The sequence below is a fragment of the Tamandua tetradactyla genome, chromosome 4, assembly GCF_023851605.1.
Source record: "Tamandua tetradactyla isolate mTamTet1 chromosome 4, mTamTet1.pri, whole genome shotgun sequence".
Taxonomy (NCBI): Eukaryota; Metazoa; Chordata; class Mammalia; order Pilosa; family Myrmecophagidae; genus Tamandua; species Tamandua tetradactyla.
Window position 1 is genome coordinate 195,484,425 of NC_135330.1, and position 14,958 is coordinate 195,499,382.

The window sequence follows — 14,958 nt, forward strand, 5'->3', positions numbered from 1 at the left end:
CAAACTAAATCTTCTCAATAATAATTTCAGTCCAGCGTGCAGCAAATTGGAATCCTTTGTGTAGCCGTTCTTTCTGAAACTAGCGAAATCAAACAAAACGATAAACTCCGGGACCAGCCCAGAGGGTTCCCCGTCACACGGTCTGTAGGGCACAGTATCGGGGTCACGCGCAGGGAACCCCCTCCGTGGCTGCGCGGGCCTCTGTCTCGGCGTCACCCCTCCCGGCCTCCTCGTCCACCTCCGCCGTCGCTGAAAGCAAACAACCGGCTCGCGAATCGCGGGTTCTGAAAGTGCCGAGTCACACTGTACGAGTCAGAGAAAGTCAAAGAACTTTCTGCCCCCACACGGCTGCCCCAGGAGACGCCCGGGCCGCAGGGGCGCTGCAGTTCCCCTCCTCGCCGCGCAGGGACTGACAGCGCCGCGAGCTTGCTGGTGCTTTCTCCTGAAAACTCGAGACGCGCCCCAAGCCGGCCGGGCCGCTTCCCTCCCCTCACCCCTCCCCGCTCCCCACGGTCGGGGAGGCGGTCGGCTCGTGAAAGAGGAAGGTCTGCCGGCTGCGAGGTCCAGAGGCCCGCCCTGCGCTCCCCCCTCCCGGGACTCGGGTGCCCGCTGCCCGGAGCTGCAGAGCGCAGAGCGCGGGGGCTGCAGGGGGCCAGGGCGCGGGGGCTGCAGGGGCAGGGTGCGGGGGCTGCAGGGGACAGGGCGCGGGGGCTGCAGGGGCAGGGCGCGGGGACTGCAGGGGCCAGGGCGCGGGGTCTGCAGGGGCAGGGCGCGGGGGCTGCAGGGAGGAGGACGCAGGGCCTGCAGGGGGCTGCACGGGGTCCGGGCGCCGGGGCTGCAGGAGGACAGGGCACGGGGGCTGCAGGGGACTGGGCGCGGGGGCTGCAGTGGGGCCGAGAGCGGGGGCAGTAGAGCAAAGGACGCGGGGCTGCAGGGCGCTGGAGCTACACGGGGCTGGACGCGGGGGCTGCAGGGCTGCAGGGGGGTTTCGGCAGCATTTGGCAAGAGTAAAAGACCCGCCCCTGCACACCTTCCCTTGCCGTCCTGGGGGGTTGCTGTGACGGGGGAGCAGTCGGCGAGCCCGTCCCCACGCCCGCGGTCTCCCCGCGGGAGGAAGCCCTGGCCGAGGCTCCCGGTCCGCCTCTGTGGCCGCGCGCCACGTGACCCGACATGTGACGCGGAGCCGGCGGCGGCTGTTACTTGTCCAGGAATAAAAAGATCAAGCTCATTATCGCACCAAAGAGCCCGCGGAACTCGTCAGAACAACGTGATGCCCCGGCGGGTTACACAACGCGGCGACCTTGGCGGGGCCGGCTCTCGGCGCTCAGCCTCGGCGCAGCCGCTCCGCGGTTGTTTTCTAAGGAGCCGAAAACAACATGGTTTTATGTTTTCAAAAGTGAGCCTCCATTTTCCCTGTGGAAAATGACGGTGACCCTGGAAAAGGAAGTCGCCGGGTTTCTCCGGGTCTCCAAACCTCCTTAGCCGTCCCCTTACGCTAAGGCAGAACTGCTGCTCTCTGCCCAGCGCAAGGTAAATAAGGGAGTGGTAGATGCAGCCTTCTTTTCCACTTGAGAGTCAGGATTAATTTTCTCTTTGACTGTTTCCCTGTCTCACCCTCCTCCCCCCCCGGAAATTCTCCAAAATATGCTTTTTCCTACTTATAAAAGAATGCAGACTAAAACCGACCACGTGCATATTCGTTTTGTGTTTGTTTCTGCCATTCCTGGAGCATTAATAGCTAAATTTTGAGTGAGAGGTGGGTGGCAATGCTGTCCCTTTGTAGGGACATACATGTGCACCTATATGTAAATTCGTCCCAGGTGGGGCCCGCAACCCTGCACACAAGACAGTGCCAGCTTCCCTGCGTTTTAATCCTGCCTTGTCCCATCCATCCTGTACTGCTGAGTAAGCTGGAGAATATTTTCTTTCTCCTGCCTCCCAGGGTGGCCTCGTGATGACTCAGTTGCCAGAGAAGGAAGAGGGGCCTTCTCTGTCTGGAAAGGCAAAGGGCCGTCGCCCAGCAGTGGCTTCTCTGTTGTGGCTCTCAGCGCTGGCCTTTAGAGGAGGAGGTGAGCCCTTTCCTGAATTTCTGTGGCTTCATTCCTTCCAGCAGTCCTGACTGCAGCCCTCCCTTCCCCGGGCCAGGTGCCAGGGCGCCGCGTGAGTGGAAGACAGGGGTCCCTGCCCTCGAGCCCGGGCCGCCATCAAGGAGAGCCGTTTCCAGGGCGCCCACTCCAGGAGGCCAGGTCGGTGGGTGCAGCGTGGGAAACACCGCTGGAATAGCCCCGGGCCCTTCCCTCCTGACCATGAAGTGGTAATTAATTGGCCACCTGTGGAAAGAAGAGTTCAGTTTGGCCTCTGGAGACAGGTGTGCTCTTGTTTCTTAGAGACTTGGTGCGTCAGCCCTGTGGAATCCTGGCTCCCGGTTTCTGATCCTGCTGGGACCAGAGCCGGGCACAGGAAGCCTCAGTGCTGCTGGCGGAGGGCTGAACTTGGCAGAGCTGCCCAGATCGCCGTGAGCCCCAGTCCAAACGGGGTGCGGGGGCCTGCCTCTCCCATGCATCTCCACCACCGGCCTCAGAGGTCCCTCGGGACCCTGGAGCGATCTGCCTGAAAAATCAGAGTGCCGGGGCTGCAAGGTCTGGCCACAGGCAGACTTCCAAAGGACACGCCAGTGCAGTTTGTCTCTCTGGTTGAGGGATGGGTGTGGAGCCTTCTCTGCTTTGACAGGGCTGAAGTAGATCTTGCGTGAATCAGAGAGCGAAAGTGGCTCCCTGTATTTTAGAATTGGCAACCCTTCTGACATCCTGAGCAAGAACTGGCCAAGAGTCAGGGAGGGGAGTCGGAGGGAAAGGAGGCAGCTGTTGCATTAGGAATGAACTCTTGATTGTATTTTCATGGACCTTCCCCGGACACTGCTCCCTGAAGAACTGCATGCTGCACCAAAGGAAAAGGACGGTGGCAAACTGGAACAAAAGTGAGAAATGCAGGCACGAAGCTAAGTGATACTTGGTTCAAGAAGCAGCCCTCAGAGAAGATCCTGGGATCTCTGTGTCCAAGAAGCCATGCAGATGCCAAGCCTCAGCAAGCCGGCCTCACCAGGCCTGTGCGTGGGCAGGCCAGCTTCTGAGGGAGGGAGGGAGGCTGCACGTGCTGACCCGAGGACCTCAGAATAAGGGTGTATTTGAACCTTTTTTCTTCTCCCAGCCCTTCTAAACAGCACTTCCCCCATAGCCCCTTCCTTTCCTAAGATCAATGTCGCTGCCACCTTCCCCCTGCAGATGGGGGCCCCAGTGGCAGAGACACTGTCACCTCGGCATCAGCAAGTTCATGGAAAACCAGAGAATACATTTCATGTCTATTCCTGACTCCCCTTGGGGGTCAGAGTGCCATGCAGATATTTTTAGAGTTTCAGGTACCCTCAAACAATTGTTAGTGAAAATTGAGCCCTGTCCTTACAGGGTCTCTGGAAATTGCCCACCAATCATGTCCTTTCTGACGTCCGAGGAGGTGACCACACGGACTGTGAACCCTCTCTCCCGCCCTTTAGCCTTGCTCCTGAGATGCCTGCGGCCCCACCCAGCCTCTTCCACTCGCTGATTAGATTTGTCATGAGCTGAAGAGAGATATGGTAGCATATAAGAGGGAAAATAGAATTATAAGTTCCAACTGGCCAACAAGTTTCCACTGCCTCACGTGGAAAATGTTATAGATTTGAGATAAACTTTAAAAAAAAATTTTACCAAAGTGAAATTGACATAACATAAAATTAGGCATCTTACGGTGAACAATTCAGCGGCAATCCGTAGGTTTGGGATGTCTACAATCACCTCCTCTATCTAGTTCCAGAACATTTTCATCACCCCAAAAGGGAACCCCCATATGCATAAAGCATTCATCCCACATTCCCCTTTCCCCCACCCCCCGGGCAATGAATCTGCCATCTGTCTCTATGGATTTACCTATTCTGGGTATGTTAGAATCATAAAATATGTGACATTTGTGACTGGCTTGAGAGAAAAATGTCTGCCTGCACTTGTGAGTTTTCTCGTGTCTATTGGTAGCCTTATTTTGAAGAAGGTACTGAAAAGTATTTGTGGAGGGCTTGCAGAGGAACTGGTCTTGAAGGGATGGATATGAGGGAAGAAGACCTCAGGAGGAGAGATTTTTAGGTGGCAAGTTCCATACATTCTGTGAGTTAATGATTTAACTTGCCATGGAATAGTGCCTGCTACAAGACTCTGCATGCAGCAGAGACTTTGCATGCAGCATGTACTTAATAACTCTAAACAGGGTTCTTTGAGTTACCAGAAAAGAAGGAAAACCCGCATTGGAAAAGCCAAAGGCCTCCTTGGAAGAAGTGAAGTTGACGTTATGAAGTTTTGATGGCGTCAGATTGTTGTGTATATTAATGGCTGAGGGTTTGCGTAAGTAGTTCCCTGATGAGTCCGCAGGCCCCCAGGCAGGCAAGGTGTGGGAGTCCACCACAGCTCTCCAGCCTCCTGGCCCAGCACCCATCCCCACCCAGTCAGAACCTTGCTGGACCCATGTTGAAGAGCCTCAAATAGCCTGAAAAGTAGTTTGGAAAAACATGTGGAGGACAAGGCTGTAGACCAAGACTCCACCTAACCTCTCTAACCCATCCGCCTCATTTTGTCACCGTGATGCAGAGACAAATGCTGGTTTAGCTTCGCGCTCGGCTCTTAAATGTTCAGTGTATCGGCTGCCGTGATAAATAACGATTGTCATCGTTGTTCTTTTGGATGTCCCCTGCTCTGTCTGGTGTGAGATGTGTACAGGTGGACTCAGGCAGAGAACAAGGCAGGCCATGTCAATCCAAAACGGTCTGGGAAATTCCGGGCTGTGTGTAGCTCTTCTCCTGAGCCGCACTTATGCAGGTTCCCACATCTGTTGGGATATACAGGAATAGCGATTCATTCAGCTAATAGAAATTCTAATTGTTGCATTGAACTCAATTCAACATACACATACTGAGCACCTAAATGTAAAACATTGGGCTGAGTGCTGTGAAGAATAATAGAAAAATGAAAAAGAGACGGTCTCAATTCAGACAGATATTTGCACACATGTGTTCCTTGCTGTGTTTATTCACAATAGCCAAAAGGTGGAAGCAGCACAGATGTCCATCAGCAGATAAATGGACAAATAAAATGTGTACAGCGGACGGCTAGCCTTAAAAAGGAGTGAAGCTCGGATGCGTGTCACTATATGGATGAAACTTGAGGACGTGATGTTGAGTCAAATCAGACACAAAGGTCTGCTGCTCCTTTTATCTACCTTATCAACAGATGAGAAAAATATATGTAATAAAAATAAATAATAGGGGGAACAAATTTAAAATAAATTTAGATTGAAATGCTGGTGATCAATGGAGGGGAGGGGTGGGGGTATGGTATGTATGAATTTTTTTCTGTTGTCTTTTATTTCTTTTTCTGAATTGATGCAGATGTTCTAAGAAATGATCATGATGACGAATATGCAACTATGTGATGATACTGTGAAGTACTGATTATATATGTAGAACGGAATGATCATAAGTTAAGAATGTTTGCGTTTGTTTATTGTTATATATTTTTTTTAATTTTTTAAAAAGGCACCCCCCCAAAAAAAAAATCAGACAGAAAAGAACAGCCATTATATGGTTCAGCTTATACGAAATAGTTAGAATACCTAAACACCTAGAGACAGAAAGTAGACTGCAGGCAGCACCCCAGGGCCCAGCAGCAGGGAACAGGTAGCTAACTGGTTTTGGTGGGGGTGGGGGGGGTCATGGGGAAGTCCTGGTTTTGGATGGTGGAGTGGGTCCCCCAGTACTCGTGATTTATCCCACTGAATGGTGGGCTCCGGAGTGGTTGAATGTGTTGCATATATGTTCACACAATTTAAAAAAAAAACCACTAAAGAGACAATGACAGTTATATGTACTACGTAATCCTGAATTGGATCTCAAAATAGAGGAGGAGAGGCCCAAAAAGACATTATTGGGACAAATGAAAAAAATGGAGCATTGTAAGATTTTTTTATGTCAATGTTAAAGTTCTTGAACTTGAGAACTGTACTTAAGGTGGGTACATAAATGAAAGGACAATGTCAGGAAATGTTCATGGAAGTTTTATGTGCTCAAGTAGCATGATGTATACAACCTATTCTCAGATGTTTAGAATAAATAGGTATTATTTATAATTTAGTTATAATAGATAACTAAATATGGTTATAATAGATAACTAAATAGATATACAGATAGATGGATAGAGAATTAGATGGATGGATAGATGGATAGGTAGGTAGGTAGAACAGATAGATGGATGGATGGATGGATGGGTGGATGGATGGATGGATGGATGGATGGATGGATGGATGGATGGATAAAATGATACAGCAAATGTGACAAAATGTTAAAACTAGTGGATCTGGGTACCTGGGTAGGTTATGCTGGCATTCTTGCACGGGTTTTGTTTTTGTTTTGCAACTGCCCTGTACATTTGAATTATTTAAAATGAAAAGGTTTACGATCAGAAAGAATGGGAGAGGTGGCCCCATCCCCCAGAAGCTCCAGTCATCAAGTACGGAGAGGCTGAGAGGCAGGTACACAAATAACTCCAATTCAAAGCACAACAGCAGCAAGTGACACATAGAGATATAAAAATAAAGTGGGGGCCACGGTGGCTCAGCAGGCAAGAATGCTTGCCTGTCATGCCAGAGAACCTGGGTTCGATTCCCAGTGCCTGCCTATGTTAAAAAAAAATAAGTTCCTGGAGGAGCTTTTTAAAAATAAAGTGGATGTGAGCATGAGGGCGAGAGGTCACTTCCTGCAGGGCAGGCCTGGAGTGGAGGGGCTGGGCGGGGTTCCCAGCAGGCTGAGCACAGGGTCTCCTGCCAGGCCAGGCCATTGTCACTGAGGGCACCTGACTGTGGGGTCCCAAGATGCCGCTGCAGCTTTTTATACAGCTTAAGGTTATTTACACTCAATCAGGGCCCAGAAGGAAATGAGTAATCTCCATGTGCAACTGGAGGGTAAAGCTGCACAGCTAGAGCCAGGCAGGGACCTCTAACAGCCTGAGAGAATGCTGCTGAAAACACTCAGCCCCTCCCGCCCTCCGCTCTCCACTCCGTGCTAGGCTCCCCTGCTCTCCCCTGCTCTCGGGGAGGTGGGTGCCGGGATGGAATGTGTCCGGGACCGCCGTGCTGGCAGCAGGCAGTTTGCTCTGTGCTTTTCCCTGTGGCAGCCCAGGTCAGGTCCTCAGAGCCGCCCAGGCCGCCCAGGCATTTCCACTGGTCCCTGAGCTTCACATATCTTTCAGGAGCTCTCAACCATCAGAATGAAACTATCTTTGAACAGTCTAATTAGCACCAACGTGTTAGGAGCTGCTAATAGATCTGTAAGTCTATAAACCCCTCAGGGAAGGTATTTCTATTTGAAGCAGATGACACCGATGGCGGCATTTCAGTGCAGAAGCAGTGAGGGAAACTTCTGGAGCCCAGAAGCATTTCCGTTCCCCATTCCCCTCGCTGGCTGTGTGCTGGAGCCTCTCCTGGGCTGGCATGGACGGGAAGACTCTCCCTGCCACAGCTCTGGCCTATGCGGCCACTGGCAAAAAAAAAAAGTCTCTCTACATGCTGCAAAAGGCAGGCGGGTAGCTCACGGGGGCCCTGAGGCCCCGAGGCCCCGGGAGGACCCAGCACCTCCTGACTGGCTCGTCCCTCCTCTCCATCCCGGGGGTGAGGTCACCCTAAGAGATCAGAGCCTCCTTGAGTTGCTTTCGTCACTGAAATCGTGGTCAAGTTTAACCAGGGAGTCTGGCAGCCCCTCGGGGCCCTTGGATAGTATCAGAGCTGGCAGCACTGAAAATTGCAGCATTTGGAGAATCGGGACAAATTGGCAGAGCAGTGATGGCCGTGGGACCGGGAGCTGGCTTCACACAGGGATGTGGGGCATTTTACCCAGGGGCTCTTCTCTAGTCACCAAGCATTTGAGTTGTTTTCCTAGGAGGCTTCTCTCCTAGAAAGAAGGACTCATTCATTTATTCAATAACATGTGCTCTCCTACATGTGCTGGAATGAATGAACATAGTTTAGTGGGCAATGCATCCCTGAGAGAGCATCTCCGGGGGGCAGGGAGGCTCCCCCGGTGCTTGGGGAGCACAGTGGGGGGCTCTCAATCAGAGGGTCAGTCAGGGGAAGCTTCTCCCTGGAAGGTTCCAGGATGCTGAAGGAAGGGAATACCCCAGGAGACAAAGGAGAGGAGAGGCCTCTGGGCCAAAGGGTCTACTTGGGTGCCAGGTGGAGGTGTAAGGGGGCACAACCTGTCTCCCTGTCGTTGCAGGTTTGGGTCACCCAATTGGGCCCCGATCACCAGGTCTGAACCACCAAGTCTCAAAGTTGCAGCCTGGGGTAAGTAGGAAGCCAAACCTCAGAGTTCAGAGGCAGTGACTTGCCTTTTATCCCTGCATACTTCCTGAAAATGTCAGCCCAAAGTGTTAACTGAATGCAATTTCCTTAATTTTGCCCTTTCTTTAAGGTTCCCCGCCCTGTACACAAACGTAGGCCTCGATGGATGGCTCACCTGCAATTACCTGTAAGCCTGGGTGCATCTGCAACTAGAGTTCTGGAAGGAATGACATTGTGCTGATTCCAGACAGACACCGGCTCCAAATCCCAGCTGTCCAAATCACGTAACCCAGCCTAGCCTCAGTTTCATTATCCGTAAAAGGGGGGTGTGATATCCCCACTGCAGAATTTATAGAGTGTCTGTTGCCTAGAAACCAAGACAATGGTCACTCCTGCTTGGAGGATAGAGACCGGAAGGACACGTGGGTGTGCTCAGTGTGTCAAAACTCAAACCTACGTGTGCCCTTGTCGGTATACCAGACTTGAATTTCCACAGTAGAAATGTATATGCTAAGCATTAGCACACCGCCAGCCCTGAGCAAGCGCACAATGAATGGAGGCCAGGGTGCTGCGACCACCCTCAGCCCCAGCCCTCCCCACCCCCTCCTGGAAGCTGCAGCCGGGGTCGGCCGGGGAATGGTTTCCAGAGTCATGTTCAGTAAAGCATGCCCCCCACCCCCACATCCCATACACCATAAACCACAGAAGCACGCTCCACATTGGCTTTTTTTTTTCTGTATACTGTATGGCAAGGTCACATTTCATTATTTTTCCATGTGAGTATCCCATTATTGTAGCAACATTTGTTGAATTTTTGTTTGTTGTTTGGGTTTTTTGTTTGTTTGTTTTGCTCGTTTTTGGGGTCTCCGGCATGGCAGGCGAGAGCTCTACCACTGAACTACACTTGCACCCCCACATTTACTCTTTTCTTTATTATTTGTACTGGTAACATATAAACAACATAGGCCTCTCATTTTAACCACTTTCAAGTATATGATTCGGTGGCATTAATCATATGAACAATGTGCCACCATCACTACCATCCCTTACCAGAATTTTCCATCTGGGAACGGGTAGCTCCCCATTCCCCACCCGCCCCTACTGCCTGTCCAAATGCACTAGTGCACCTATGCGTACAATTTATCTTTTGGAGCGGGGGGGTCTCCTTCCTTCCAACCAGATGCCGTCACACTGCTAGGGCCACAGCAGGTCTCAACAAATCTTCCTTGAATAACCGAGTTAGGGCCAGCAGTTTTGACAGCGACGGTGGGCCTATAACTTATTGTCCACTGGACACTCTTGGGGGCGTGGGGACTGTTAATAATTACGCTGGGACAACAGGCCAGACAGCACTGTCCTGGGCAAATCGGAGTGGTGGTCACCCGACTCAAAGCTGTTTTATGAACTCATCCAGACATTTTCGTTCATTGATTACGATGCCTTCCCCGCCCCACCCCCACCAAGGCTGTTCCAAGCTTCCCGTTAGATGTCGGGAGGTGGAAAATAATAAAATACCACCACTGTTCTGCAGGAATATAGACATCTGGGAGGACGGGGCATGGAACTGTACATTAACATGGGCAGTGCTGAAGGAAAGGACCGGAATTTGCGAAGGGGGCCTCTAGGGGGCAGGGGGGTGGAGAGGGGAGGAGGAGAAGCCCTGGAAGTTCTGGCTGTGCTGAAGCGCGGAGGTGGCCTCGAGGAGGGAGCCTTCCCCAGGTGAGTCGTTGGGTGCAGGCCATGTGGCCTGGCTGCTGGGTGGGAGATGCCTGGACCAGGAAGGCAACTTGGGGACCAGTTTCCTAGGCCACCCCAACAAGCTGCCACAAGTCTCAGAACTGTCCCCTACGTTAGCAACTCGTTCCTATTTCAACTCGATGCTTAACGAAGGGCCACGCTTGAAACCGAAGAGACACTGGTGAAAGTGGGGTTGTGCCGACTGTCCTGTCTTGCCCGCTGCAGGTCAGTGGGCAGGGAGGCAACAGTGGGGACATCTGGGACTAAACCCCCCAGGAATGACAGCGCTGCACTTCACCTCCTCGCCTTCAGCTAAGGTGGTGGAAAGGGGGCTCTTGCTCTCCTTTACTCATAAAATTCACCCTTGGCTCCCTTATGTGCTTAGATTGGGATAGCAGGCGGGCAGGTAATTTATCTCAGGGCATGTTCACGGGAAGGAACTTGCCTCTCAAGTCTCAACTCCAAGATAAACATGACAATACCTGGCATGCACTTGGCTTCAAAAACATAACCACAAGTAAAATCCTTCATGCAGTGCGATGCTGGAGGTGTAATCAGACTTCCAGAGGGTACCAACTGCATCATTGTTGGAGAAAAAGGTCCAAAAAAGAAAGCATCACTAAAACACCCACCACCTAAACTCGTCCTGGAGAGAAGGAGAATCTCCGGGGCACCAGGTTTGTTCCAGCAGGCTTCTGTGAGCAGTTCTTAGGAAAAAGGAGTGTGTGTGCTTGAGCCCGGCAGCTTCCAAATCTAGTCTTTACAAGAATTTGCACTCCACAACTCCAGGTACCATCAGGTCTCCTGAACAAATGAGGCAATAGAAGTGAAAATACTTTGAAGCGTTTAAAAAACAAACTACATAATTATCACATGTGGTTATTGAAGGGGGTGTTTTGTTTTGTTCCTATTCCTTAGGATAAGGCTAGGTGTTCTAGACACCCTTGTTTCAAATTCCAGCAGGGTTGGCTGGACTGAACTGGGGCAGAGCCTCTAGCCTCGCTGAGCCTCAGTCTCCTCCCCTGTAGAAGAGAGGCGATAACTAGCAACTCAAGAAGTTGTGGCAAGACTTAAATGAGTTATTCCCCATAAAAACTTGGAAGTCGGGTTGGCACATACCAAAGAGCCAATAAATACTAACTCTTATTACTGTGATTATTTCCGAGGGGAGCAGGGTCGTGAGCTCTGCCCAGGACACACCAGTTGGCTTTGCAAAGGCAGGCTCTTGCCCTCGGCTAAAAATTCTCCTTCTCACCTCAGCTTGCACCTTCAAAACGCCTGTTTTGAAAGGCCTTGGTGAGCGAGTGTAGATGAGTCAGCTAGTAAAAAGTCAGAGTGAAGTCAAAGGCACCGAGTCCGCATAGGAAGGGCAGCGCTTGAACTATGAAGTAATGTGGAGTTTTGAGGGAGGCCTGTGCCAGGAGCCTCCCTCCCAAACCTCTTTAAATAAAGACCAGCCAAGCAGAGAAGCAGCAGGTATCACCACTCAAACTTCCAAAAGACACATGCTGCTAAAACTCCAGGTTACTGAAGATGTAATGGATATTATCTCTCTAAAGACCGAAATCCTCAGGAAAAATGAACTCTAAACAAAACAAAGCACCGCCCTGCTCCTTTTATGCCTGTCTGTAGCTGTTCAGGCTTGTTGAGTTTTTAAATAGTGGTTAAGCCAAATCAGGTTTCACAAACTCATGTGAGAAGCTTTAAAAAAAAAAGAAACAATGCAGTTTGTCAAAGAGTGCGCAACCTGGCTTCCAATTTTAACACGTGCCGCTCGAAATATTTATAATCTTTACAGCATTAAGGAAAAGGAGAGACAGAGCCTTGCCTTAACTTTCTCTGGGCTCTCTTCTTTGCTGCTGAAATTCTGATTACCTTCAGAACTTGCTCTTGCCTGGAAGCAACAGACAAGCATGTGCTGCCCTGTGCTAAATATGGGAACAGCGAGTACAAATAGAAGATTGAAGATTGGCTTTGAAGCTCAGCGCTGCCAATGCAGAGCCTCTCCCAAACAGTCGGAGGGCAGTCGAGATGGGCAGAGGGAAAACGCCCTGCTTTTAACCCTGACATAGTCATTCCAGGCAGTGTCTGGAAAGATGGACGGTCAGCAATCTGATTTTGACCTTTGTGCTAATGGAAACCCTGTGGGCATCCCAACAGCAGCTGAATAAGTGCTTGAATATTACGAATAATTAATAATGATGATGATGCCCTGGGTTTCTGTGCTTTTTTTTTATCCCGTAGAGGTTTCACATCACTTCGCAGACCCATTCTCTGGCCCCTGTTGACCTGTAACCGCCACCAGCAGAGAATGTTGCCCAGTCGTCACACCCTCAGCCTGGTTAAGCATGCACTGAAGAAAGATTCCCACTGAAAAGTAAAGTATAAGTTCTAGGTAGGCAGGTTATAATTATCCACTTGAAATCAAGCCAAGAAATGATGGCTAATACCAGTTCTTTGGTGAAAAGCCCCAGGCCGCCTCCCTGACCTGGAGAAACCTCAGGTTTTCCTCTCCTGGAACTCGGGGTGGCTCCGCCTCTGCACTGCTGACATTTGGGGTTCACAGGCTCCATCCCGGGGACAGCTGTCCTGCACATCATGGGAAGTGCAGCAGCCTTGGCCCTACCCCCTCTCACTCCTGATGCTGTACAAGGGAGAATGTCTCCAGACTTGGCCGAATGTCTTCGGGAGTGGGGGTGGGGCGAAATCGCCCCCGGATGAGAACTGCTCTAAGTCACCCCTTTGCATGGCGGGGTTATGAGTGTTAGAAGCTACAGAGTCGCCAGGACGTCTCTTTCCTACAGGTTGTCTTGAAGGACACCTCATGAAAGAGGGGCACTTACCTGCCTGGAGCTGTCAGGATGCAGAGAAACTTCTAACAGAGTTCAGAGCTGGAAATGAGCATTGCCCCCACCCGAAGCAAAATCAAATAAATGATATAAGCCTCGCCTTTCAAACGTCACCCCTCCCCTAAAGGATCTCTCCCTGGCATACGACCTCCCCCAAAGTGGCTGATGTACAGGAAAAGGCTGAGAGCATGTCCCCATTTCTGGAAGCACAGTTCCTCTCCCTTCTGGAATCCCCCGCCACTGGCAAACTGTAGACCCTGGGGCAGCACCCCGCTGCGGCAGCCTCCCCTCCCCCACCCACCCCCAAGACTTCCTGGACTTCAGGTCCCCAGCTTCCCCCTCACTGCCCGGTCCAGGCTGGTTACTCCAAGCTCCACACCGCGCGCCTGGTGGCTTTCAAGGGTCTTCTTCATCCCGACCCAATGTAAGGAATGTGGTTTACTTCATGAACTGCCAGTTCACACATACTAATACATGTATTTTTTTAACTTTTTGTTTTGAACTACCTTTAGACTTGGAGAAAAACTGCAAAAACACTGCCGAGAATTTCCTTATACTCCATGTTAAATCTCATCTAACATGCTACAGTTGTCATGGCTGGGAAATTAGCATTGGCACAAGACTATTAACCAAACTAAAAATGCCAGTTTTCCACTAATGTTCCTTTTCTGACCCAGGATCCTACAGGAGCCTCTTTCTATTTCATTGTTTATCTTTCGTCTCCTGCAGTCTATAACAGTAAGTTCTTCATTCTTCCCTTGACTTCTAAAACCTGGTCACTTTTATTTTAAACTACAAATTTTATTGAGATATATTCACACCATATAATCCATCCAATGTATACAATCAGTGTCTCACAGTAACATCACCTAATTGTGCAATCATCACAATGAAATTTACAACATTTTCACTGCTCCAGAAAGAAAAATAACAAATAGACATAAAAAAAAGAAAACCCAAAATACCCCACACCCCATCCGTCCCCCGATTATTGATTCCTAGTATTGATGTGGTACATCGTGACTGCTGATGAAAGAGGATTAAGATATCACTGTTAACTATAGTCCATACTTTGCAATGGGGACTTTCACCCCAGATTCTACCCTATTATTAACTCTTTGCACAATCGCGGTCCATTTGCACTTGCTCATGGAAGAACTTATTCACATTTGCAGCGTTAACCATAAGCACGCCCACCACAGGGCTCACTGTTACACACCACGGCCAGGACACTTTTAAAGAGTACCGATCAGCTCTTTTGTCAGATGTGCCCCCATCAGTAGGTCCGATGTTTTTTGTGTATGTCAGCACTGAGGTTGTGCATTTTGGCAAGAATGTCACAGAAATGAGGCTGTGTCCCCTCAAAATATAAATCTTAAACAGAAGTTTCATGAAACCATATTTTTACCATGTGAAATAGACTCTGCCCTTTTATGTTCTTATTTTAAATGCTAGTTTCACAAACATACTGGCTTCTTGCCTCCCCCACAACTGGCTCCGTTTTGACTCCCTTTCCTCTCTCTGCCTCAGTGACACCACCAGTTGTCTGGGTTTTCTTTCTTCCAGCCCTCCTTGTATGTTTTGGTTTTTTGTCCTCTCTCCATGTCCCTCTGTCTTCTCGCACTATACTTCTTTCCTCAGGGAACCCCTCACTCTGTTAGTTTCAACTTGCCCCTCCAGGAGAGTGAGGGGGTTTTTCCTCCCAGCTGCCTCAAGGAATTTCTCTGTGGGCGCCCTGCCCCCTCCCCAAGCCCCATGTCGGTCCTTCAGTCCCCTGCACGGACCCCAGCTTTCCCGGAAAGCTATACCGGGCCCTCTACTCCCCCGTCCCTGCCCCTGTCACCGCACCTGGGGGTTTGGGGGGAGCCTGTCACTCCGCAGGCCTGGGCGGGGAGGAGGGACTTGCCTTTCTGCCCAGCGCCACTGCCCCCGGCGCCCCGCGCGCGGATTCCACACGCATCCC

The 14,958-nt window shown here is 50.6% G+C and overlaps 1 long non-coding RNA gene across 3 annotated transcripts; it reads left to right on the forward strand.

Annotated features, from left to right (window-relative positions):
- Window positions 1-1,092: 1,092 nt before the first annotated feature.
- LOC143681707 (uncharacterized) lies at window positions 1,093-12,466 on the forward strand. Of its 3 annotated transcripts, none has more exons than XR_013174796.1 (3): window positions 1,093-2,069; window positions 8,345-8,412; window positions 12,391-12,466. It is a non-coding gene; the product is annotated as an uncharacterized LOC143681707 (long non-coding RNA). The 3 variants fall into 3 exon arrangements; XR_013174794.1 differs by lacking the exon at window positions 12,391-12,466 and adding an exon at window positions 8,540-8,951 and having other exon boundaries at window positions 1,093-2,368; XR_013174795.1 differs by lacking the exon at window positions 12,391-12,466 and adding an exon at window positions 8,540-8,951.
- The last annotated feature ends 2,492 nt before the right edge of the window (window positions 12,467-14,958 follow it).